Below are 25,234 nucleotides of genomic sequence, written 5' to 3'. Positions count from 1 at the left end.
TGCAGTCACTGTCTCACCTAAGACCGCACGGTTTGTGGGTGGGCAGGCAGGTCCGGCGAAGCAGACGGAGCCTCACTAAAGAAGAAATATTGATAACAGAGTACGAAACTACTAATGATTGGAGAAAAAGAAAGAGAGAGCAAAATTATTTCTATGCATTTGAAACGATGTATATTACCACCTCTTCTTTGGTATCACTAAGAGAAAGCAGATAACGCTCATTATTTTCATAATGCATACGCACGCATATTGCAAGAAAAAACAGCGTTCTACAGTAACAGAGTCGGTTTCACATTAAAGGGGCCCTGGATCACTTTTGAAGTTAATCATGGCATGGCATCGCAATTAAAGCTATGCTGCTGATGATGATGACGATGATGGTGTTTATTCACGTACCCTTCGAAACAGGGTGCGGACAAATTGGTCCTTAGCCTGGTTGAGGCTAGGGACCAATCAGGCTAGGGGAACTACATCAATCGCTCTCTCTAGCTTTTTTTGCTTACGTGATCTGAATCTTAGCTTTCGCATTTAAGACCTCTGTCACTATACCGTTCCATTACCCGCACTCGCAGTGACCTCCGGTATCAATCTCTTCCTCATACCTGCCATGGTTGCTTAGTGGCTATGGTGTTGGACTCATAAGCACGAGCTAGGTCGCGGGATCGATTCCCGGCAACGGCGGCCGCATTTCGATGGGGCGAAATGCGAAAACACCTGCCCACTTAGATTTGGGTGCACGTTAAAGAACCCCCGGTGGTCCTAATTTCCGGAGTCCCCTACAACGGTGTGTCTCACAACCAGATCGTGGTTTGGGCACGTAAAACCCCACAATTAATCATTAATATCTTTCTGCTTTTCGTCCAGCAATGCTATCACAGTTTCTCATGTATCTCGACGGGTCGCCAATTAATGCTTCCCTCTTCTTTGTAACCCAGCGCTTCTGGAAGGCGTTCACTCCTCACGGGTCCCGTTGGGTGAAATCTTCGCATTCCATTACGATGTGGTGCTGAGTCGTCGCTGGGCTCGTCTTGCAGAGCACGCATGCCTCATCATGTTGGCGCATGTTTGGTGCGGTATGTTTTTGTTCTCAAGCAGCCAGTTCGGTCCCCAAACAGCAAGGCGTGCACTCCGGTATGCGTTATCGTACAGATTTTCCCTCGTGTTCTTTTTCTTGCCGTTTTTGTAAACCTAGACGGTCTGTTTTTGCTTCCACCCATCGCATCCAATTTACCGTCTCTGCTTCCCTCTCCTTCTTTTTTTTTTTACGACTTCTGATTTTATATATATACATTCACTTAACCTGTGCTTGGTTTCCAGCTTTCGTGACTGCTTTTCCCATTCCGTGTCCACTCTTTTGAAGTATAGATATTTGTAGCCTCCCCCTTTGTTTGGGTCATTTTTTTCCATGCATCTTCCTTAGTCTTCCTTCAAAACTGGTCTTGCTCTCCACTTAAGTGGCTTCAAAAGAAGCCCAACCCTTGTCACCTTGCACTGCCTGGTCAGAACGCCACCCTCTGGTTAATCTTCACTTCCGACAAGATTTCCGATTTATAGCACACAATTGCATTTTGCGCTGGTACAATTACAGTTTTCCAATTTCCTCGCACCACCTCGTAATTATTAGACAGTTTTAGCAGAGCGTTTGCTTGCGCTCCGCTCCGCACACGTTTCACGCGCGCCGGTGGCTGCACAGAATGCATTGATTTCGCTTATCTAACAAGAGCGCCTTCCAGAGATGCCACTGACGTGCTCTCAGCTTGGCGGTAAAACGATTACGAAAGCAACTACACGCTCCCTGACGCACCGCTAAATCAGGTTCCTAGCGGAACGTGGTCAGCGTCCCACATTCCGCTGCCGCTATGTGTGCTGTGCGCACGCGCGTCAGTGTTCCCGGTAGCGTTTTGCTGAGCAGCTGCCTGCCAATTGTTGTGATAGGCCGGTCTGAGCGGAGCGGACCGTAAACGCTCTGCTGAAACTCTCTATTGTTGCCCAAAAGTGATCTATGTATAGTCATCGTTGCATTCCGCTTCCTTTTAATTTTTAGATTATTTCGGTGGGTGGTCGGAGTATGCCTTTCCTTCGTCTAAGTATACACCCAGGTATTTACGTAGCTTGACAATGGGTATGCCACGCCATTACCTGTCTCTTCATCAAATATCATAATTCCCAAAATCTGAGTGCTAAACTTAACGCCTAGATTCATCGCTGCAGTTGCACTTACATTCGCAAGTCCCTGTAAAACCATCGCATTTCCTCTAGTGTTGTGTGTACACATCAGCTGAGGGACTTTATGTTGCACCATTTGCCCAGATTGATACCAGTTTGGAGATAGGCTCCATCAAACTTGCCGTAAAAATGCACTGTTGTTTCACTCACTTTTTCAACAAACGCTCTTTGCATTGCAGCACAAAAATAACTGGAACGCCTATGTATTTCGTGCCAAACTTTCGGAAATAGCATCCCGAAACTGCTGTCGCCCTGGAGATTCGTTTCAAGTGGATACGTCTTGCAAACTCCACCGGCTACAATTCGTAAATGGTAATATGTGCCGTAATGTAATTAATTAAGAATGTAATTAGTGGACTTTCTTAATTAGTGGTATATGTGTTTCGATATCTCGTGCAAGTAATGTCCACCCCTTCGATTAATCCAGTTCAAGGACCAGAGTTAGGGTACCTACGACAGGCCATTTCTAAGAATACCGGAACACTTAAAAATGATGGTCCTTTTATATCACTGACGTTGCTGTAACTGGCCTGTACGAGCTCGTCTTATCCTTAGCACCTTGCCCTTATAGATAAGGCCATAAGGTTCATTTTTCTTTTGCAATACCCAAACGGAGTTTGCTTCGTTTTAATCACTTGCTTTATGGGATTAGTCGGCAGTGTCTTGCTCGTTGGACCCAGGCGTTTGATTAGCTGTGTTGGAATTTCATCGGGTCCTACGGCCGTCTTACTAGGGGTATTTTCTTCAGCTCTTTTTCCCCAGTCAAAAGCTTTCTACGCTAAATCTTGGTCTCTCAGACTCTTGTGTTGCATAATCTGCTTGAGTCTGCAGTATGCTCTCTTTCTTGCCGAAGTTATCCCTAATAACGGCCGTGATATGCCGCAGCGCATCGTCCTCTTCGAAGATGTTCCCTTAAAATCGTTCGGGAATTTTTAGATGGAGCTCCGAGTGCTCTTACATGGTCCAAGAATATTTCTCGTGCGCTTATATATATCTTTTGCGAATGTCATTTGCACCCAACTTTCACTCGTACGTAATTACTCTTCTTTTTTTAGTGCGGTTGCCACCCTTTTCTTTTCCCGGTACTTCTTCTATCTAAGCAGCAACCTATGCTTCACGTAAATCCAACTTTACGGCTTTTTGATGACCCCTATAGGCGCCTGCTTACGCTATTATAGAGCTTGCTTTATTTCCTTGTTCCACCACTTGCGCGGATTTCTCCTTCCACTCCTACAACCTTTATCCGTGCTTGTGTTATCTCTCGCTTCGTGACATCTACAGTAAGAGTTCCTTGTAATTCAACACTGCCGTCGGAAAGGCCTCGATTTTATTCGCAACGCTTTTTACTATTTATGCTACTTGCTTTTCATTTAATTTTAATTACTCTGCTCCTGTTGCTTCTCGTCTTTCGTCGGTTTCTCTCCCAAAAGTAATGGTTATTCGCTTATGATCGCTGCCCCTACAGGCTCGTGTTCGCGTTTATCGTCATTTGGCTTAGTCGTTCGTAAACCGGTTCTGAGAGTAAGACGTAGTTGATACACTACAACGTATTTCCGCAGTGCCACATTACATGCCCGTGATATTTACCTTCCCTGTTAACTACTACAAGGTTCTGTTACTGGCTGAGATCTAGCACTAAAGAATCGTTGTAATCAGTACGGTTCTCTAGACATTCCACGTGCGCATTCAAATCGCGTACTCATATCATCTGGCCCGAATTTCTTGACCCAATAATATCGTTTCCCATTCAGTCAACCAATTCTCTATGTTGATCTCTATCACTAACTGTCCATATTAGCTACGGATGCAGTTTACAGAGCAGTAATATATATTTCTTTTTTGTGAATACCTGCAAATTTGTAAACTTCGTGCGTCAATTTTTTTAATGTTACCAATATCTGGTAAACGAAAGCGTCAAGTCTACAACTGTGTTGTTCAGCAAATAAAAACGATATCACAATATTGAAAAACTGTATTTAATATATCTAAAGCGGACAACGTTACTATAATAAACATCTCTGTGAAAGATATTGCGAATTTGGGAATATGCCTTTCCCAAGACTCTTGAAAGCTTATAAAGAAAACGTGTAAAACGCAGAAATACTTTTATGAGACAAGCCTTGGACCAATTCGAATAAAATTTGTTGCATTTGATAAAGTTGAACCGCAGTGAATGTTGGAAACAGAATTTTGACTCACTGCCTGAAACTATTCACAGAAAGTGCCGAAAATTGGTAGAATTGAAAAGAAAGTATCAAAGCCTGACGTCTAAAAATATGTAAGTCTGGAGCAATATATATTGTTACGTGTGGAAAGACCCAGACGAGAGATGCTATTTACACGCTATTTACACTGGAGCCAGGCAGCCAGGCTGACACTCGCTCGTGCCGAGGGCACCGACCAACTTCTTCGTCGTTCTCGCGGCTGCTCGTCTCTCGCGGAATCATATCGTAATATTACCCCCCCCCCCCCCCCCCCCGGCGGCAAAAGCACCGCCACGGTGCTGTTAAATATCCAAGGGGCATGGAGAGTTGTAGGGCTTGAGTCGGGCAACGTGGACAATGTCACTGGTTGTCACAGCGGAGGACGTCGTGGGCGTGGCTAGAACGATTTCATAGGTGACATCGGTCACTTTGCGTATCACGCGATATGGGCCTGTGTAACAGAAAAGCAGTTTTTCACAAAGGCCGACTTTACGCGATGGGGACCAAAGCAACACGAGGGCTCCGGGCACAAAATGGACATCACGGTGACGGAGGTCGTATCGTTGTTTCTGCTTGTCTTGAGACACTTGTAGACGAGCGCGCGCAAGTTGGCGAGCATGGTCAGCATGGGCGATTGCATCACGGGCATAATCGCTAGTTGAAGCTGTGGCGGACGGAAGCACAGTGTCCAGTGGTAGCGTCGGTTCGCGGCCATACAAGAGGTAAAACGGGGAAAAGCCAGCAGTTTCGAGACGGGAAGAGTTATATGCAAAGGTAATGTAAGGTAGAGCCAGGTCCCAGTCACGGTGGTCGTCTGAAACGTATTTGGATAGCATGTCTGTAAGGGTGCGGTTCAAACGCTCAGTGAGGCCGTTCGTTTGGGGGTGGTAGGAGGTGGTAAATTTATGCTGTATTGAGCAGGCACGCATGATGTCGTCAATGACTTTGGCCAAAAAGGTGCGGCCGCGGTCTGTAAGCAATTGACGCGGAGCACCATGCATCAATATAATATCATGTAGCAGGAAATCGGCAACATCAGTTGCACAACTGGTCGGAAGAGCACAGGTTACGGCGTAGCGGGTCGCGTAGTCCACCGCGACTGCAACCCACTTGTTTCCTGATGTAGATTCCGGAAATGGGCCTAGAAGGTCCAAGCCGACACGATGGAAGGGCTCGGCAGGGATGTCGAGCGGCTGCAGGTAACCAGCGGGGAGCTGGGAAGGCTTCTTGCGTCGTTGGCAAAGTTCACAAGCGGCGACGTAACGTCGTACGGAACGGGCAAGGCCCGGCCAGAAAAAACGGCGACGTACACGGTCATAGGTTCGAGATACGCCGAGGTGTCCTGCCGTTGGTGCGTCGTGAAGCTCGTCTAGAACGGTGGAGCGGAGGTGTTTAGGTACTACAAGCAGGAACTCAGAGCCGTCTGGATGAAGGTTACGACGGTACAGAGTACCGTCGCGGAGGACGAAGAGGCGTAGAGTAGCATCGGCCGGAGAGTGTTCAAAACGGTCGATGAGTGCTCTGATGTGGGCGTCACGGCGTTGCTAGTCGGCGAAATGAAGCAGCTGGGATACCGAGAATACGCAAGAAGCACTGGCAATATTGGAGGAGTCAGAGTCGTCAACAGGGTAACGCGACAAACTGTCAGCGTCTTGGTGCAGGCGGCCAGACTTGTACACCACGGAATATGAAAATTCCTGTAGCCTCAAAGCCCATCGACCAAGCCGGCCTGTAGGATCCTTTAGCGATGAGAGCCAGCAAAGAGCATGATGGTCTGTGACTACGGAAAAAGGGCGACCGTAAAGGTAAGGACGGAACTTTGCAACCGCCCAGACAACAGCAAGGCATTCGCGTTCCGTAATGGAATAGTTGCGCTCCGATGGTGCTAGGAGGCGGCTCGCATAAGCAATAACGCGATCCTTGCCACGCTGACGCTGGGCTAAGACGGCACCTACGCCATGACCGCTGGCATCTGTACGTAATTCTGTAGGGGCATCAGGGTCGAAGTGGGCGAGAATGGGTGGTGAGGTTAGAAGAGTGATGAGACGAGAGAAGGCGGCGGCTTCTGCAGTACCCCACGAGAATTGTACGCCTTTCTTCAAAAGATTAGTTAGGGGCCTAGCAATTGTCGCAAAATCTGGAACAAAACGACGAAAGTACGAGCACAGCCCTACAAAACTTCGAACGTCTGCGGCTGTCTTCGGAACCGGAAACTCTCGGACAGCGCGAGTTTTGTCGGGGTCAGGCTGTACTCCGGAAGCGTCAACTAGATGGCCCAGAAGAGTAATTTGTCGGTGGCCAAAACGACATTTCGATGAGTTAAGTTGCAGCTTCGCCTTTCGAAATACATCAAGTATAGTTGTGAGACGCTCAAGGTGAGTGTCGAACGTTGGCGAGAAGACGATGACGTCGTCGAAATAGCAGAGGCATGTGGACCATTTGAAACCTTGGAGCAAGGAGTCCATCATACGCTCAAAGGTGGCAGGGGCGTTGCATAATCCAAACGGCATTACTTTAAATTGGTATAGGCCATCAGGTGTGATGAACGCGGTTTTTTCTTTGTCCATATCGTCAACAGCAATCTGCCAATATCCCGAATAGATCAATAGGGACATCAGCAGTAGTAGGTTCATGGCGGGTGGCATAGGGTACAGAAGGTCCAAAGGTGCGGGAATAAGTGGGAGCGTAAGTCCGAGGAGGTGGTGGCCATCGGTTGTGGCAGTGACGGGCGACGTGGCCGATACGACAGCAGTGGAAGCAGATCGGCCTGTCATCAGGTGTACGCCATTCGGACGGGTTGCGGCGAGATGTGGCAGAAAAGGACTGCCGGGGACGAGGAGGGCCGCTAGATAACTGGGGAACGCTGGGTCGAGACGTGGAACACACGGTGTTCAGACCCATGTTTTCAAATTCCTGTCTGACGACAGCCTGAATCATCGCAATGGTGGTTGCTGGCGGATCGGGATGCGGCGTGGAGAAGGCTGGCAAAGAGGCGGCCTCGAGTTCGCGGCGAACAATGCGGGTGACGTCGTCACAGGTGGTGGTCTGACGTGGTCGACCCTCACATGTCGACGTAGCAGCAGTGTTGGGTAGGCGCGCAATGTGGTTTGAGATACGGCGGCTCTTAGCCTGTTCAAGGCGACGGCATTCTTTTATAATGGCATCGATAGTCGACACGTTGCCGAAAACAAGCAAATTGAAAGCGTCGTCGGCGATGCCTTTTAGCACATGTGCCACTTTATCTCCTTCGGACATATGATCGCCAGCTTTACGGCATAGAGCCAAGACGTCGAGGATGTAGGAAACGTATGGCTCTGTAGGTGACTGAACACGAGATGCAAGAGCCTTTCTCGCGGCAGCCTTGCGCGCAATGGGGTCGCCGAACAGTTCCCGCAGTTTTTCTTTGAAACTGTCCCAACTGGTTATTTCGTCATCATGTGTTTGGTGCCACACGCGTGGGGTGCCGCCGAGATAAAAGATGACATTGGCGAGCATAATCGTTAGGTCCCACCTGTTATTAGCGCTGGCATGTTCATAGAGCTTGATCCAGTCGTCGACATCCTGTCCCTCCAGGCCAGAGAACACACCTGGGTCACGATGTGGGGCAACCGTGACGACTGGAGCAGTCGGACAAGCCGAAACCGTTGCGGAGGCGGGTTCGTCACCGGGAGGCATGGTGACAAGCTCGGTGTGCCGACCACTTCGGAGTTCCGTGGTGAGGACGGGGATCGCTGACCTCCACCAGAAATGTTACGTGTGGAAAGACCCAGACGAGAGATGCTATTTACACGCTATTTACACTGGAGCCAGGCAGCCAGGCTGACACTCGCTCGTGCCGAGGGCACCGACCAACTTCTTCGTCGTTCTCGCGGCTGCTCGTCTCTCGCGGAATCATATCGTAATAATATATATGGTATATATATATATATATATATATATATATATATATATATATATATATATATATATATATATATATATATATATATATATATATATATATAAGGTGTGTCCGCTTTAGATGTATTATTAGGTGTAGTTTACAGAATCAAAACATCACTTCGCATTAAGTAATGACATAGTTGCCAACTTGAAGGTGTCGTCTTTATGGAAATTCTGCAATATTCACCAACACTTACTTCAAAGATTCATTGCCTCAACGAAAAAAGGTGCGTTGTACGGCCACTAGATTTTTTTCTTTCTTTTAACTGCAACAAACTTCGTCGAATTTGGTGTAGTGGTTGCTGAGAAATGCGACTTCTCTGTTCCCCATGAATATGGATAGGAGCCCCCGAGCTAAAGCTTCTTTTTATGCACATCATCCCATCATCTGTAGGGAAAGCAGACAGCGAATAATGTTATGATAAAACTGCTAATCACGGATAGAAATACGAATAAACTGGTAACTACGAGAAAGCACGAATAATAGGAAAAGGAAGTTCGAAAAACGAGAAAATACGAACAAATACGAATAAACTACAAATCACATGCAAAGTTAACACAAAGACGACTCTTCGTTTTGTTGGCAGTCGATTGCTTTATTAGCTTGATGAAGGAAATTGGCACCAGCTTATTAACGCTTTTTAATATTTCTAATGCCACCTGTATTGGGTTCTAAAATGGAGTTAAATACGTTCGACACATAATGCTGACGCATTCTCTTGGCATAGTTTGAGTACACCTGGGTATAAAACATCGTTCCCTTTATAAGACTGTTGTAAGTTTCATAGCTTTTCTGTTTTTGTAATCCGCTTCGTAATATCTCCTGGGGCAAATTGCAGTATAACAGTTTTAAAATTGTAGACTGAGCATTCGAAGTTGATTCGTCATCGTTCTAGATTCTAAAGCAGCGACCACATGCAGCGATATTCAAGTGACAGTGACAATTGACAACGACAGGCAGACCCTGTCACATGGTCCCACCGCTGCGTGGTATACTACTGTATATGAACGCTGAATCGAGGAAAGATGTAGTGCCAGATTTACATTGTTGTCCGAATCAATAGGATCGCGCACAGGTAAAGAAATTGCGAACCTACCACGAGGCCGACGTTTTAATCGCGAGGTGTATCAGGTATAGTTTTAATATGCTGTCATCGTTAGTGAAAAATCCCTTCCATGGCACCAGCGTGAAATGTCATGGCGCCACCTGGTGACCAGAACTCAAAACACTTTCGCGGTTCTCCGTGTCGTCTCAAGCCTAACAGCGTCGAAAGAAGCAACTGATCTCTGTAGTACCGACAAAACAACGCCGACACTTTGTCCGCAACTTGAGATGAGACGAGGCGATGGTTGATCTTCATTTATATATATATATATTTTTGCAGTTGTGGAAGAGAACAAGTTGAAAGAACGAATTCAGATCGAAGTGGGTGGACTGGTTGCTTCCACGTTGTTAATCGCGAACCAAAATTTATGTTCTTTTTTGGCGATTCTTCGAAGAAGCTTTGTAATCTTGTCTGGTCCACCCAGGGAGCAACCAAACCAGATGGTCATGCCGTATATATTGAAACGCACTGGTGAAACAACCAGAAAAACGCAAGAAAAGAGAGGGCGAGGACAAATGGGGACGAAGTGTGAGTATAAGTTATTTACTTATCTGCCCTTATTATTTGCATTATATAAAACGAACACTCGGCGCCTCAAATGAAGGGACATTTGCTTGAATTGCCTACACTTAGCCCAACGCCAGAAATGAAGTGAACCTAAAATTATTCCACGGCATCCTGGACTGTAGGGACGCTGCCCACCTCGGAAGATTTCACAGCCAGCTCATTTCTATAAATATAGATTATTCTTCCTCCTTTCTGCCAGGAGGCTACCTAAAGTTAAAGTCAGCCCCTACATTGTTTTCCCGAAATGTTGAAATATGAGATGTTAGAAATCAAATGTAAAATTATGGGGTATTATGTGCCAAAACCACTACCTGATTATGGGGCACGCCGCGGTGGAGGTCTCCAGAATAATTTGGACCACTTGTGGTTCTTTAACGTGCACCTAAATCTAAGCACACGGGTGTTTTCGCAATTTGCCCCTATCGAAATGCACCCGCCGTGGCTGGGATTCCATCCCGGGAAGTAGTGCTTATCAGTCCAACACCATAGCCACTAAGCAACCACGGCGGGTAGGAAGAAATCAATAAACGTTCGCACTTTCACGCGCATTTATTTATGTGTACGTGTATTAATTTTTTTTTCGCGAAAGATAAAAAGAAAAATGACATTGTTTACCACCAGTGGACGTTTTAGATTCCAGTAGAATGGAAACGTTCGAACGAACTGTTAAAGACCTCTCTAAAATTATTTGTCTTCTGAACACCATGCAGCAAATCTCAAAATGTTCTAGAATGCATCCTGTGGTTTTTCGGCATAATGTGCAACGATACGTTAAGCGCATTATCATTGTTACTATGTGAACGTACATGTTGTCCTAGATATTGTCGTTAATTTGTTATATTTCTTTTCTAAATGTCCTGCTTACTTTTATTTTTCAACGTTATGTGGTGATTTGATGTGTCCACCCTCTTACTACCGAGACGGCCAGCAGAATCCGGAAATAAAATAAAAGAACGGGGGTGAGTAGGGACCCTCTTCGTTGGAGAGCAGACAAAAAATGAAAGCACAAGAAAACAACGACAACAACAAGACCGAGTGCATTGTAAGGCAAGCGTAAATCCTGCAAACGAATGCAGCACAAGAACATGCACAGACCTTCGCGGTTTGGTCGACGAGTACAAGACAGCAAATAGCACGAATCAACTCAAGAAAACTAGCGTGAAAAAACAAGAGGAAACAACCGTGATCGCATTTCACGCATCTACCAACACACGTCACAGCCTCCAGGACAGGTGTGCGTGTAGATAGCCATGTTTTCTTTTTCGATGTTTGGGTTTCGTTTCAAACTAGTGTCACGTGTCACCTGCGGTTTCTCCTTATACGTAATTGAATTGCTTCAGTAAATGTTTCGATTGCAAGCCAGTGTCATGTCCGTATTCTGCCCCATTTTCTTGTGGTTCCCTCCGTTAGCACTGCCTATAGAAGACGATGAATGAACAACTCACTCGAATAATAACCTCGTCAAACCCTATACCAAGCTGATTTCTTTCGTTGTCTGTAACGCCTGTAAATTCTCCCAAGCTTAAGAATGTGCCCTTTACGTCTTCATTTCAAGTTACTCCAAAATTGAGATAAAGCTCTCGGCAGCACACTTTAATAAAAATGCTACTAACGGCCTTCTTCTCTTTCCATAAGCTTCAATCCTCCGTTCTCAGTACCTAATAACCCTCTTTTTCTCGCACCATCTACGCACATTCAGACGACGATGTTCATTTTTCCCGCGCCAACCGCACAAGCGTATACCGTCCACTTGGCTTGATCCGCGCTTTTCCTTCCTAACCTCGACGCTTTCTGCAGCGGCCACGCGCGCATTATGACGTATTCGTATTGCGGGCGACGGCCGCGCCGCGCTCCGTCCGCTCGGCCAACGAACCACTGTTCGGTGAGCGCTAAGTCAGCGGGCGCTCAAACGGGGCGTGGGGAAAGGCCGAAAATGGTGCTCGGAGCCCTTTAATTATGCAGGACTGAAAACAGTCCCTAAATCTCGCACTCCAAGTACAACAAACTTTAGGAGTAAAAAGTTGGTGTTCACAAATTGTTGCGCCATCTAGTAGCAGAAGTTTAATCCAAACTTTCCGTCTGTTTTCGGCTTGTGAAGCAGCGCAGCGTTCTGCTTTTTGTACGCAGAAGGGGCGAATACTAGTTTCCCAGAACACTGGCGTGTACGAGTAGGAGCAGAGCAACGCGACTGATGACGTTTGAGGATCCCGAGTGATGCTGTGACGGAGGAGCGGAGCAACAGCGAAAACAAAAGGGGGCGGCCGGCGAAAGAGGCTGATCCTCCTCCGCTCTCGCCCGCCATCCTCTTGGCGCAGCCGGCGTCGGTGGGGGGAAAAAAACGTCAAATTGCGGCAGAGTTGGATCGCGGACGCCGCCGGCGTCGCACGCCCACGAGCACGCGTTGCGCCGTTGCTTTGCCCACTCCGCTCGCCAGGGCTGGATGCTGCCGCCGCTCGCAGCGCCGTGGGCCTCGCGTTCTTCGTCTGCTAGCGGGTGTGCTGCCCAAGTCGGCGTTGGTCGTCGTCTGCTGCTCCCGCTTCTGCAGTGGTGTGCCGGGGCAGTTGCGGCGTCTGCTTCTGGCGAACGGCCTTCCCTACGATCGATCGCGCCTCCCCCGCAAGTCCCCGCAAGTCGTGCCGATGATCCCTCGACGTGATATGTCGCTCTGTTTTCTTGATCCACCGCCTCGCTGCCGCTAATCCCTGCCCGACGCGACGCCTCTGCTGCACCGAGTTGATCGGTCGAGAGAGTGCTTACCAGAGTGGGTGTGTGGGTTTGTGCTTCTTCCGCCCGCGTGTGTGCGCGTGTGAGTGAATGTGTGCAGTGGTGTGAAAGTTCCGGCGGAATTCGCCTCGAATAACCCGCGTTTAGCCGGAGGTGCGAGGTCCGACTTCGTGCGTTGGGTTATAAACGTTCTCCCTCGCCGGAACCATGTGCATCGCAGTGTCTGTTGGATGAATGCGGCTAGCCGGAGCTGCGGCGTTTGTGGAGTCGACGGTGTGAAAAAAAGAAAAAGGCGTTCGTCGCCTATTTCTTCCGCGCTGTGGAGAAGCCAGAGTTTCAGGAGGTGAGTGCAATATTCTCTCGCTCTTACGGCGCCCGAAGCAAACGCGTTAGGAAGCCAACTTTATTTCTTTTTGAGCGTGCTTTTATGGGGGACAGGTCGCTCATTTGCATTTTCCAGTGCGAGAATTTTCTGAGTGCGTTCTGTTCGCTGGGTCGCTATAACTTGGATAGCGTTTGAAAGAGGTGTGTTGTGACGTACAATGTGCTAACTTGACCTTTCGGTGAACTATGCGTTAGCACGTTCCGACTTTTATTTACATTTTATGGTAATATTCCGCCTGTCGGTTGGTTTGTTTGTAGCCTATGTTTGCTATGTTATGTTTGCCGGACCGAGTAGTTGTAGACGGCATCATCCGTGATCTGTAGACAGCATCATCGGTCATGACAAGTCCTACGCATACAAATTTCTACGAAAGGTTCTTTCAGAACGCCCGAAGTATTGGCTGATATATCAGCGAAGTCGGTGGCGCGAAAGATAGCGGGGGCATTTTTCTCTGTTTCGGAATTTCGAGAAAGCGATATTGCATATCGCGAGGTATTGCGTTGGTATCGAGCAGTGTTACCTCAAAGGCTCGTCGGATGTCGTGTTCGCTTTTTACAGCGAACATGGCTAGCCGGTTCGTCCGTCTGTCGGTCGCCTGCACGCCGAAAACTCCTTCGGCGCATCCCCATGCTCATGCTCAAAAAAAAAAAAAAAGAAAAGAAACGACACACGATTAGCCAACACCACCTAGATAGCACAAGGCCTGTTCACTCCCATCCATGACGTCACGCCACCTGGCCACCTGGCCCGAAAGTTCCATTGACAAGGCTGGCGTGATGAAAGCGGTGACGTCAAATTCACTGTTGTCTACTCGGGAGCATCCCCGTGAGATTCTATGGCAGTCGGACCAAGTAAGATGACGTCATGGGCCGGAGTGAGAAGAGCTTGTGCTATCTAGGTGTGTTGGATTAGCTGCGCCAGTATTGACGTCGTTGCTCGCCGTCGCAGCCGAGCGCGCGCACAGCAATTTCTCTCCGGCTCCGAAATGAGTAGGTTACGCGCCGTACCTACTCCCGAGGAGAAGGCAGCCTTCGATCAGCAACGCCGCGAGCAAAACCGGGAACGAGCTCGTCTACGCCGTGCCGATGCTGCAGCCCGGACACAAGAACAGGCTCGTGCAGCCGAGCGCAAGCAGCAACTGCGTACCGAGGATCCGCCAGCCTACCAAGCCGTCCTTTGATGAATCGACGGGATTAACCCACTGATAAACACCGAAGACGCAACTTTCAGCTTCGCTGGTTAACCATCAGTACGGAGTACTTGGGCGGTGATTTTTTTCACCAGGACGTCGTTTCGTAAGAAAAACGAAGACAATGAGCGGCTAAATCCCTCCGGGCCAAAGTCGGCCTTGCCTTGCAACTACTCAGCAAGGCTTCTGAACTCCGCATCCGCTCGCCACTGCTCCGCAAAGTCGCACTTTTTGTTTATGTATTTTCTTGTGTGTGACATGGCGCTTATGAGCAATGAACACACGCCTTTGAAAAAGCCTTTTCTTTGTGATTAGCATTCTTTGAGAACGTTATGCGCTTCCAGGGAACCGACCTTCTCGGGTTGGGCCTCTAGCCGTTTTCCTCCGCTAACTTGGGTCACGGGGCTAGTCCACGGTCCACATCATCGGGCTGCTACGCTGAGGAGCAAGGTTCGACGCTAACCGCTTCGGACCAGCTTGGTAGTCACTGTGCACGTTCCCCTCTTCACTATTTCTCTCTCTCTCTCACGACAACTTGGGTCACTGGGCATAGTGCCGCTCTTCAGCGATGGCTCAGCGATCACGCTGCCTGCGCGGGACAGCGCGGCGTGTTCGGCAGGAACCGGACTGCGCATGTGCCTCACATGTGGCTCACGCGTGGCTGGTTTGGCGGGTTTGGCTGACAATGCGGTACGTCGCCACGTTGCTTCAATACTAATCGCATTAACGTCAACATTCATCCCTGAAGGGGTTCAGCTCGAATTTTTTTTTCTGTCAACAACGACAATAGCAACAACAACAACAGAGGATGTGGCTGAGGTCAGCCGCATAACTCTTGAGCTTGCGGCAAGAATACTTATCACCTTTTGAAGAAAGAAAGAAAGAAAGAAAGAAAGAAAGAAAGAAAGAAGGAAAGAAAGAAAGATGGCTAGTGCCAGCACCAGGTGCGAAGCAAAACCGTGAGCTCGCTTCAGCCCATGCTCGTAGATGGTACACGTGTCTCGCCATTCCCCCAAAAGAAAAAGAAATTCAACGGCTTGGCACAAAATGGCACAGCCTCGTCTTATTTTTTGGTTCCTGCTCTTCTGAACCGCGCTGCCCGCACGTTTTGCACGAAATTCGCAACTCGGGGCAGAGCGCGTGACTGCGATTTTAAGTCCAGGCGAGAACTTGGGGAACGCTAGGCAACGAAGCCGCGACACCTGTACATGAACGCGGCTGGCCGTATAATGCGATGCGTGGATTATAATCGCCCTTCTTCGGGTCTGCCGCACAAAGGCCAACAGCTGCACCACAGAGAAGCAGAGCTCACACGAAAGCGAGACATTTAATTGTACCCACGGCCCGGAATAAAGATCGTTCTTGTCGTAGGCGTTCTTGTTTTTTTTTTCCTTCCCGACATGTGCTACGCATCGGCCACGTCTTGTTCTGCACCTGTTACCTTGCAATGGTAGCGTAGCACATACAAAAGAGCACCAAAGGAAAGCGCATAGAACACTCAGTGCACGGGCCTTCCATTGTTTATCGTCTGCATCAGCTACGCCACGCTCGGGGAAAAGCCTAAGAAAAAAATTTTATACTCGCGCTGCCTAGCTCGAACACAACCTGCGTAGATACGCCATCCATTTGGGTTCGCCTAGTACCCGAATGTCAAGTGGTGTAGCGTGTTTGAAACGAACAAGTTTTGAGGCGAAAGAGTTATGTCCGTCGTAGTCGGCGTGACCGATAGATGGTACCGGAAATGGCCGATGGCGCAGAGAGCAAAAACACGTAAAAAAACAATAAACAATTGAGCAGCCATTCCATACTGTAAACGTGATTGACCAGCGAAGCTGTTTTGGTGTTATAAATTATGTTGGTAGGGGTTTTGTTGGTGCGCAACTATACACACTGTATATACGTTAGCGCGTTTCATACAGTGTGTTTCTTGTACGTCGATCCACATACGTATTCTAACTATTGTATGTTATAATCTTTGAGCGTACTCTCCCCACTTACACATTGCCTCTAGGGGCCTGTAAGGTAGCTTTAAATAAATAAATAAATAAATAAATAAATGTAATTATGTATATATAACTTATGCAAAATACAAAGAAATATCGGTCGCCCACTACGTCACGCACTACGTCACGCACTACGTCATACATACACAGAGCTATCACCGAATGGCTTTTACAACACCGCTCTAAAGACGCATATGTTGTCGCCGCAGCTGCGACGGAGCGCGGCAGTTAAACCGAGCCCCGACGCGAACGACGATAGGCGTTGACCGGGACGCCGTCTAAGGGAGGGCACGAAACAAAACCACGTTTGTTTGTAGAGAGAGAGACAGAAGGAAGGGGAAAGGCAGGGAGGTTAACCAGATGAGTAGATCCGGTTTGCTACCCCACGCTGGGGAGAGAGGGGAGGTGAAGTGATAGCAAAGTAGAGTTAAAGAAAGGAGCACAGACGTACAACCACAGTCAAATACTGCCACCGCATGCCGTCACCACACAGCGCAGTATAGCACTTGCAGCACTACAAACATGTGTTCAGGCTACAGCCGCTTGTCCAATTCTGTAGCCCTTAAGAAGTGCAACAGTGCCCTCGTCGCCCTCCGCGGCGATGTAATTTGCGATTGAGCGTAGTTCCTAGTTAATTAGCTTAACGAAACACGGGAGGACTACAGTTTTCTTCTAGCGGACAAACACGGGGCTGTCCGTTTTCCCTCCCGTAGAAACCCATGCATTGACAGCAGACGGGAATTCCACAATATTGACAACTTTACTGTGAACTACGTAAGTATGAAAAGTAGATGAAACTCGGCGTAATATTAGAGTCGTCTTAGCGGCTAATTTCAGCATGATTTTTTCCTAGATACCCACATTACATAGAGAGCTACACAGCACTCGGGAGAAAGTTGGCTTTGCCGCAAGGCGCTTTCTGTTCGCCGCCACGATTTTTTTCGGGAGAGTGGCCATAGACAGCTTTATCGGTAAAGTGCTCGGATTGACGTCAAATTTATCGGGAAGGTTCCCGTAAACAAGGTAAATTCATTCCTTTGAAAAGAACATTTGGTACATTTCGGTCTGGGTGAGAATCGAACCCGGGCCACCGGAAACCCAAGACGAGCAGACCTATTTATACGTGATGTTTTCTGCATACAGTTGATTGCGCGACTCACTGCCACCATGTAACACGGGGGCTAAGAGCACCTCAAGCTGCCTCACTGCAGCTTTTATCTTAGCCCACGCCATTGTATTTCTAGCAATGGAAAGAAAGAAAGAAAGAGAGAAAAGAAAGAAAGAAAGAAGGAAAGAAAGAAAGGAAGAAAGAAAGCGCGTTTGCTCGACGCCGCTGAGGCTCCACGGTTCTGGCTGACTGAAGATGTGCGTGCCTGGTGCGTGCCTCGTTGCTCACGTCACGTAGCAGTCATCTGGCTGACTAGAGGCGTGGCCTAGTGCGTGCGTCATTGGGCACGTTACGGCGCAGCCAATGGGGAGAGGAGGTGAGGACACGTCACGAGCGCGTGAAAATGATCGCGTACATGACGTTCCCAGGTCTACAAACGGTGTAATGCTTTCGCGGTTCGTGAGCAGTCTTGATGCCTCTGCCGATTTTATTGTCCTACATTCCTTTGTAGCTGTAGCAATGTTTTTTTTTTCGTATGATATGCACAACCGGCCCTTCGGTGGCCTGTTTCCCAAGATGCCATCACTTGATAAACAAAACCATGGTGTGCAGTTATGTGTTCAGTAGTTATCTCTTATATATATATGTTTGTCCACTCGTCTGCGAAACTTCTCAGACTTATTTTCAGTACCTGTTTAGCAAATGTTGCCTGTTTGTGCCTGTTTGTTCTTGTACGTACTACCCCTTCGCGCGCTCTCCTCTGTGCCTTCTATGACTCTGGTGCCGCACTCATCGTCTGCTCGTGTTCTTTTTTCGTGCTTTCAGGTTTTCTTTTTTATGCGAAAACGTATAGGCCGTGCCACCTAAGGGAAGGAACCCCCCTCTCCTCTCAGACCTCCCCCTCCCCTTGTTTGTGACAAAACATATTGACGAACATCGGACGCTAGGCGATAACTGTTGACTCAGAAAAAATTTCCGCCCCCTCGACAATGAGCGACGCATCACGTGAGTGTTCAGCGCTCTGCGCTCCGGCTCCTCATTGTCGTCTGTTCTACGGCGCCCGGCGCGAAAACAGGCGGACGCGAATATCCGCGTCGCCTTTCCTTTTTCACGATGAGTTTGGCTTTTGTCCGTAAGCTGCCGACGCCTCGTCGCATGCTCTTTCTTCTTGTGGTTGTTGTTTCACATATTTTTTCGTTTGTTTCTCGAGTTCTCGGCTCCCTGTCTCCCTCGTTCCGCCTGCCGTTGAAATGTCGGTCGTCAACGCTTCGCGCGAGAGGCAGGCGACGACGAGCGCGGCATGTCAGCTCGGGCGTCTTCTTTCTTTGGCTCGTCGCAGCAGTCGCGCACTTTTGTAGCGTGCCACAAAGCGAAGGCTATAGTATAACGCACCGAAAAAAAAATCTGCAGACTTCAGCGACCCGACCGGCTGTGAACCCGTTTACCGCAACAGTATAGGCAGCACAGGGCGATCTCACGTCGGACACCGCCATTGTCTCAAGGGGTACTGTGTCATTTACTATGTACTCGTTTTTGGGGGTGCGCGAAGACGACGTCGCCGTCCGCCGCAGTATAATGCTATAGCTCTGGCCTACGAAATTCGCGCACAGGCGCCAGCACTCTCTCGAGTCTGCGAGGCGCCAGCGAAACCCCGCAGAAATTGTCCAGGGCGTACTTTTGCCTGTCTGGTGTTATCGCGCGCTCAGGCTGTGCAGGCTCGCCTTATCGACCAATATTGATCAGCGGTGGAAACAGCAAGTCACAATAAGGAGCGAGCAACTTCAAGCTCGGCGCGATTCCGAAGATGTCTGTCTCTCGACGATAGCCATTAGAAAAAAAAAGAAGATACGGATACAACTCAGATGCTGGGATCCACGTGAATGGAAGCTTTGGCTAAAGGATAACCAAATGTTTTACGACTAAATGCGGCGCGTAAATTGGGTTTAATTTCATTCTACAGGAAACGTATGTGATCTCGTGCAATGTACATGTGCATTGCACCGCACAGGTCGGCAACAGTAATAGCGCGCAACCAGTCTGCTTGTGCAATTCACCGTGGAGATTGCTGTGCGGGAATGCAAACACCAAATCAGACGGCTGCACCGTGGGAAACGGCCGACGCAGCGATGTGACCAGGACGAAGGCGATGTGCGATGCTTGTCGAGGGAAGAATGGTGACGTCATGGGCATGCGCAGAGGACAACGAGACACATCTACAGCTACATTTGAGGCTTCTGTACCTCTTGTGCCGCAGTGGTACAAGAGGTACACAATGGTGCTTGCCCATTCTGGAGGATTTACAATAGTGGAAGCATAACCAGTGTCGGCGTGCATGTTAAGGACTGCGCAAACAGCGATGGATAGAAAAAATGTCGGGCGTAACGTTAAGAGAAAGTAAGGGAGCGGCATAGCGCAAACAGGGATTGCCAATGTTCTAGTTGATTGTAACTATTCAAAGGCGCCAAATAACGTTCGGCGCACAAGAGACGACAACGGGACAGAGCGCTCTGTCCCGCTGTCTTCTCTGGTGTGCCGTGTGTTATTTGGCGCCTTTAAGAAGTCACAATGAATAGATAACAACTTGCCCAAATAGAAAGTATCTTACTCTAGTTGACATTAGGAGAGAGAAATGGAGCTTGGCTACCCATGTAGTGGGCAGGGCAGATAACTGGTGTACCATTACAGTTGCAGAATTGGTGCCAAGGGGAGGCAAACGCAGCCTAGGACGGCGGAAAATTAGGTGGGGTAATCAAACGAGGAAACTAGCAAGGTGCAAGTTGGAATCAGCTGGCGCAGGACAAGGGCAATTGTATCACTGGGAAAGGCGTTCGTACTGCAGTGGACATAAAAATAGGCTGATGATGATGATGCACCAGTGGCTCACATACAGTAGCCTGTGAGTCAGGCTGCCAAAAAAAAGGAGGTTTACTAATATAACAAGAAACCGTTGAATATATTGCGCTATTCTATTAAAATGCGGGCTTGCATAGAGCCACTTATTTGACTTTCATATTATTACTCTCAGAACCACTATAAAGGCGTTACAGAGAGGAGTGGGTTGACATAGAGGAAAGTGATACATATAGTTTACATAATCAGCTATTCCACAGGATGATCAATTAAAGGATATTTGAAGGCCGAAGGATTGATGATGAAGTGCTTCAACGTTTAAACGGCGGGCCGTACGTGAGGACACGTGAGTCGTGCCGATAAGCAGGCCGTGTTTTAAACTGGTCTTTGGTGAAATAGCTGCTATGAAAGACGCACAATCGAGGGACAAGGCACCGAACTGCTAGTATATCGAATGGATTCACCGTCGAATGACAGCGACGAAGCGTCTAATTGTGCGTGTGTGTACAGCCTTCGCGTTGGGATTTATTGTTTTACTACGGAGAACGATAAACACCAGGAGGACGTACACAAAGGAGTCTTCGCTCTAAACGAAGGTTTGAAACATAGCACGGCTTTTCTTCTCCTTCTTCTGAGCACCCATTGCCTAGTTCGGGGTTCGGCGTCTTAAGTAGACACGGTTGCTGCAACTCGGGCGATAACGGCAGGCCCGCGACGGGAAGCGGTTACACGTCTCGAGTAAACCGTGCCAAGTTATTCGGGTGCTCCCGTGCAGCTGACCGTGCGTGTGCGTCTGGGAGCCTTCAAAGAACTTGGCGTCGGGCCACCTTCGGGGTGAATGGACACTGGGAAAGTATTCCTTTTCCTATAGGCACGTCAGCCATCGAAAAAAAGGTTTGCGGGTGGTGGGGAGGGGTATGTGCGTGATTGGCCAACCTCGCGCAGCCTCCTTCGTCAAGGCAGACACAATTCACTCGGCGTGAATCAATGTTCATTCGCATGCGAAGTTTTGAACAGCGAGCATCGCAGCCTGAGGCGGAGCTCCGAATCAGCCGTATGGCGTCGATTAGGACTTCGACGTGCAACCGACGCTTGCGTCTGTAGACCCGTGCAGCAGTCAGCTCGCTCGCTCGTTTGTGTACATGCCGATGGTTGCGATTCCCATATGGGTTCGCTTGGTTTCCGCGAAGACGCTGGGCAAACTTATTTTGTGTGCTTCAACAGTCTTTTGTTGCTCACATTGGCCACCAGCCTCTCAGGGGAGTTTATTACCGGGACAGCAAGCGACGAACACTCACCAAAAGGCAGGGGCGGCATTTTGCATTTGATGAATGTGCAAAACGTGCGAAAACCCGAAAGAGCAACCTAGAAATACAATGAAATACCAATAGCTGACTGGTGAATGTAACGTATAATTTCAAATTAGGTGCTATAAAAAACAAAAAAAAAAGTATTCTTTCCTATTTCCCGCGTAAGAAAACGACAGCAATTCGCGCGCCAGCGGATACTTTCTTCTCTTGTCGATAAGACACGTTGCAGACGGATTGATCTCTGACGATTATTCAGAGAATGCATGTAGCATTACGTTGTTGCGTCGCATTATGGTATGATTCGATAGTTTTCATACGTTTATTTCAACTATACTAGCGATCTTTGGGCCGAAGGTAACGCTCCGTCGATGATTGACTGTCCATGACAACGATTGAGAAATGGTGTTATTGCAGTAGACGATACATATCTTTCGAACTTCACATTTTGTACACATTTCGTTAATGCGTGATGAGCTACACCTCCAGTCATTTCGGCCGGCATCAAGTTCGAGGTTTAGCTTACACGACGTGCATCAATTTTCGCCGTTACGTACACCTGCAGCCTCGTATGTTCTGCTGGCTACCTATAAAGATACTGCATCTTTTTAAAAAGATTCCCACAGATTTTTTTTATTGGCTTGTGACAGATAGAGCTTTTCCACATTTTTCAGTGTACTAGGATTCAATTTCTCAATAAAAAAATGCGCTTTAGATTGAATTATTATTAAGTTAATTAGTGAATCTTTTTAATCAGTCGTCTAGACATTGCGATCTCTATAGCAGGGAAGAAGTTTGGGCGCGTTGGTAGTTCAATCGTAAACTCGGATGCATAGCGCAAGAACGACACAAGGACGAAGCAGGAACAGCGGTCGTCCCGTGTTACACAGCGCTCCTCCCGTTCTTGCGCTGTGCATCCCAGTTTACGGCAGTCTCTATAGCGCTAGCGTAATGCCCGCCTTTTCCGGTAGTCCACTTGAACAAGCCGAATTGCCTTAAGCACTCCGCGCGCGCTTAAGGAAGCCTGTTCGATTTAAAGTCTGTTCGGAAGTCTGTTCGAAAAGGAAGTCGATTTAAAGTCTGTTCTAACTAAAAACACACATGTGCTCGCGCTTTAATAATCTTTATCAGCATTTTTTACCGGCATTTCTGCTCATGTCCTACTAATGCGAGGACGATTTGGTACATAGTGACAACGCTGTCTATAAGCTCTTACCTCCATCTTGTCTGCACGGGAGGCATATTAATTCACCGTACTGTGCACACTGTGGATAAAGAAGGGAAAGAATTATTGGAAAAATAAAGTCAGTGTCAAGAAAGCGCCGTTTGATGAGCGCCTGCGTTGAGAGGCAAATACTCTGCCGCGTCAGTTAATCACCAATTCTAGCATCAGGTAATCACTAAGCAAACGACGCTTAGAACAAACCTTCGTATTTATTATATGCGCGTCGAGCTACAGAAGACCGCTTGAGATAAGAAAAAGAAGAAAAGAAACAAAATTGGAAGGCGATTCAATCTCCAGTTGGAATATATCAAAGAAGATGTCTTCGTGAGCCAGTTGGAGAGTGTAATGGGGTTGGGTCGCGGCACTCTCGCCTCACCACTCGCCTGAAGATAAGAGGGGGAGAGTTGGACTGGTGATTTCTTTTTTTTTTGTTACGGCACTCTCTTTGAGATCGGTTCACATTTTTAGACTGCGCGTATCTATCGCAGCGGCCGACATTTTTTTTAGACTTGCACTTCCTTCAGGATTGGTCAACGAAAAGGGCTAGGAACCCAGACGTCTCATACGGAGAAAAAGTTGCGTTAACTTCGCTGAGAAAGGCGGTATTTAAGAAACAGGATAAAAAAAATCAAACAACAACCGCGCCTTTGCGTGTATGGCTTCAAATGACGTCTTTGCTAAGCACGTAAGTGGGGCGGTGCTGCATAGACTTCAATGGCGGACCAACAGCAACGTCATTCATTTGCGAGTGAAACGGACGTGCGACCTTCTGCACGGAAAAACACGGGGAAGGCGGGGGATGGATACTCACGACATACGAGCAAGACCAGAAGAAGGTAAAAGCAGGAGCTTTCTCAGTCACACAGTGGCATTGCGTGGCGAACCTAGCCGTCAGAAAAGGGTAAGCAAGCGCTCAAAGTGGCGGAAAAACAGTCTGAGGTTGACGCTTGTTGCGGTATGAGTAGCGACTGTATACTACGTTCTTGCTAGTTTCCTTACTTAACCTTTAAGAAACGTTGTTACCACGACATGTCCAGGAGCACTACGTTTTCCCCGAGAACCCCTTCACCCCCCCCCCCCCCCCACCCCCCTTGTACGCAAATGACAGGGTGCGTCATCGTTCCGGTGTCGTTACGAATAAATAAACACGGTCTTGCGCCACCGTTGCAAGGGCGCCATCTGCCAAGAAAAAAAAAAAAAAGACTGCAATTAAGCTGCCCTGTAATACGAATAAATTAAGAGGGGTTGCATCACGTTAGACTGAAACAACAATGTTACGGAGGCGTATGTGCAACTTTCGTGAAAACGAAAAAAAATGTCGGTTGGTAGGGGAGAAAACCGCAGGTAAAACATCTCTTGTTTTTGAAACATCTTTCGTTTCTTCATTCATATTCAGCCATTGCATCTTTGCTTGCCTACGCGGTAAAAGCGAGCCATTCCTGATGATGATATCTATTGCTTCACTGAACTTGAGGCCGCTTTTTTTTGTGGATATGAGCCATTGCAACAAGCCACTTAAGGCTATCGCCTTAAAAAAGAAAAAAAGAAAAAGAAAATGAAGCACGAAGTTTAGTAACGTAGCGTTTTTGGCGTGTTGGTATGGCATGAGCAGACTTATAGCGCACGAAAAGACGAGGGCACATAAAGACGTGGTACAGACAGGCGCTGACTCACAACAGTGTTTATTTCGAGTCGAAGACCCACGTTGTGGGAGGACAATGTGGTTCAGGCAAAGAACACGTGTTGGTACAAAGCGGAAGGTGCCTCAATGAGCGTTTAAAGGAACACCGCTACGACGTAAAGGAATAGCGCGGGGGGTTCCTCGATGCGCAGTGCAGACACTGTAGGAATTCCGTTGTCAGTGCAAGCGATGATCAACTTAACACGTGCGTTCCAGTTTATCAAGACTGCTCCGTTGTTGGCAGCAGCAGGGGTCAGTTAACTCGCGAAAATTATCGAAGCCGAAATGATTGATAGGTTAGGGGTATAAGTGCGTTTCTAAACCACCAATCGCCATCTCGTCTAAAGAATTATCCTATCTGCGTAAACATATGGGTCCAAACTGCGCACTTGTGACGATTCCTGATGTTGCCTATATATATGTGGTTCTCTTGCTCGAAATAAACACTGTTCTCGCCTGTGTGCACCATGTCTTTCTGTGTCCTGGTCTTTTCGTGCGCTGTGAGCCTCGTCATGTCCAAAACGCTACGCTACTAAACTTTGTGCTGGATATTTTAAAAGTCGGAAGCCTTAAATTGCCCGTTGCAACGGCTCATATCCGAAAAAAAGGAGATCAAGTCCAGCGAAGCAAGAAATACCATCATCAGGAATGGCTCATAGCCCCGTAAGCAAACAAAGGTGAATGTGAATATGAATGAAGAAACGAAATATAGAAAAA

The 25,234-nt window shown here is 47.9% G+C and overlaps 1 protein-coding gene across 1 annotated transcript in view; it reads left to right on the top strand.

The window, feature by feature from the left end:
• Positions 1-12,164: 12,164 nt before the first annotated feature.
• The window catches only part of LOC126529301 (uncharacterized), a 220,187-nt gene continuing 207,117 nt past the window's right edge, over positions 12,165-25,234 (top strand). Inside the window, exon 1 of the mRNA XM_050176903.3 lies at positions 12,165-13,112. The gene's annotated coding sequence lies outside the window, so the exon portion shown is untranslated. The remainder of the gene's footprint in view (positions 13,113-25,234) is intronic.

Source organism: Dermacentor andersoni, chromosome 8, assembly GCF_023375885.2.
Source record: "Dermacentor andersoni chromosome 8, qqDerAnde1_hic_scaffold, whole genome shotgun sequence".
In the NCBI taxonomy this organism is placed as follows: domain Eukaryota; kingdom Metazoa; phylum Arthropoda; class Arachnida; order Ixodida; family Ixodidae; genus Dermacentor; species Dermacentor andersoni.
This window is presented reverse-complemented; position numbering and strand designations above follow the sequence as displayed.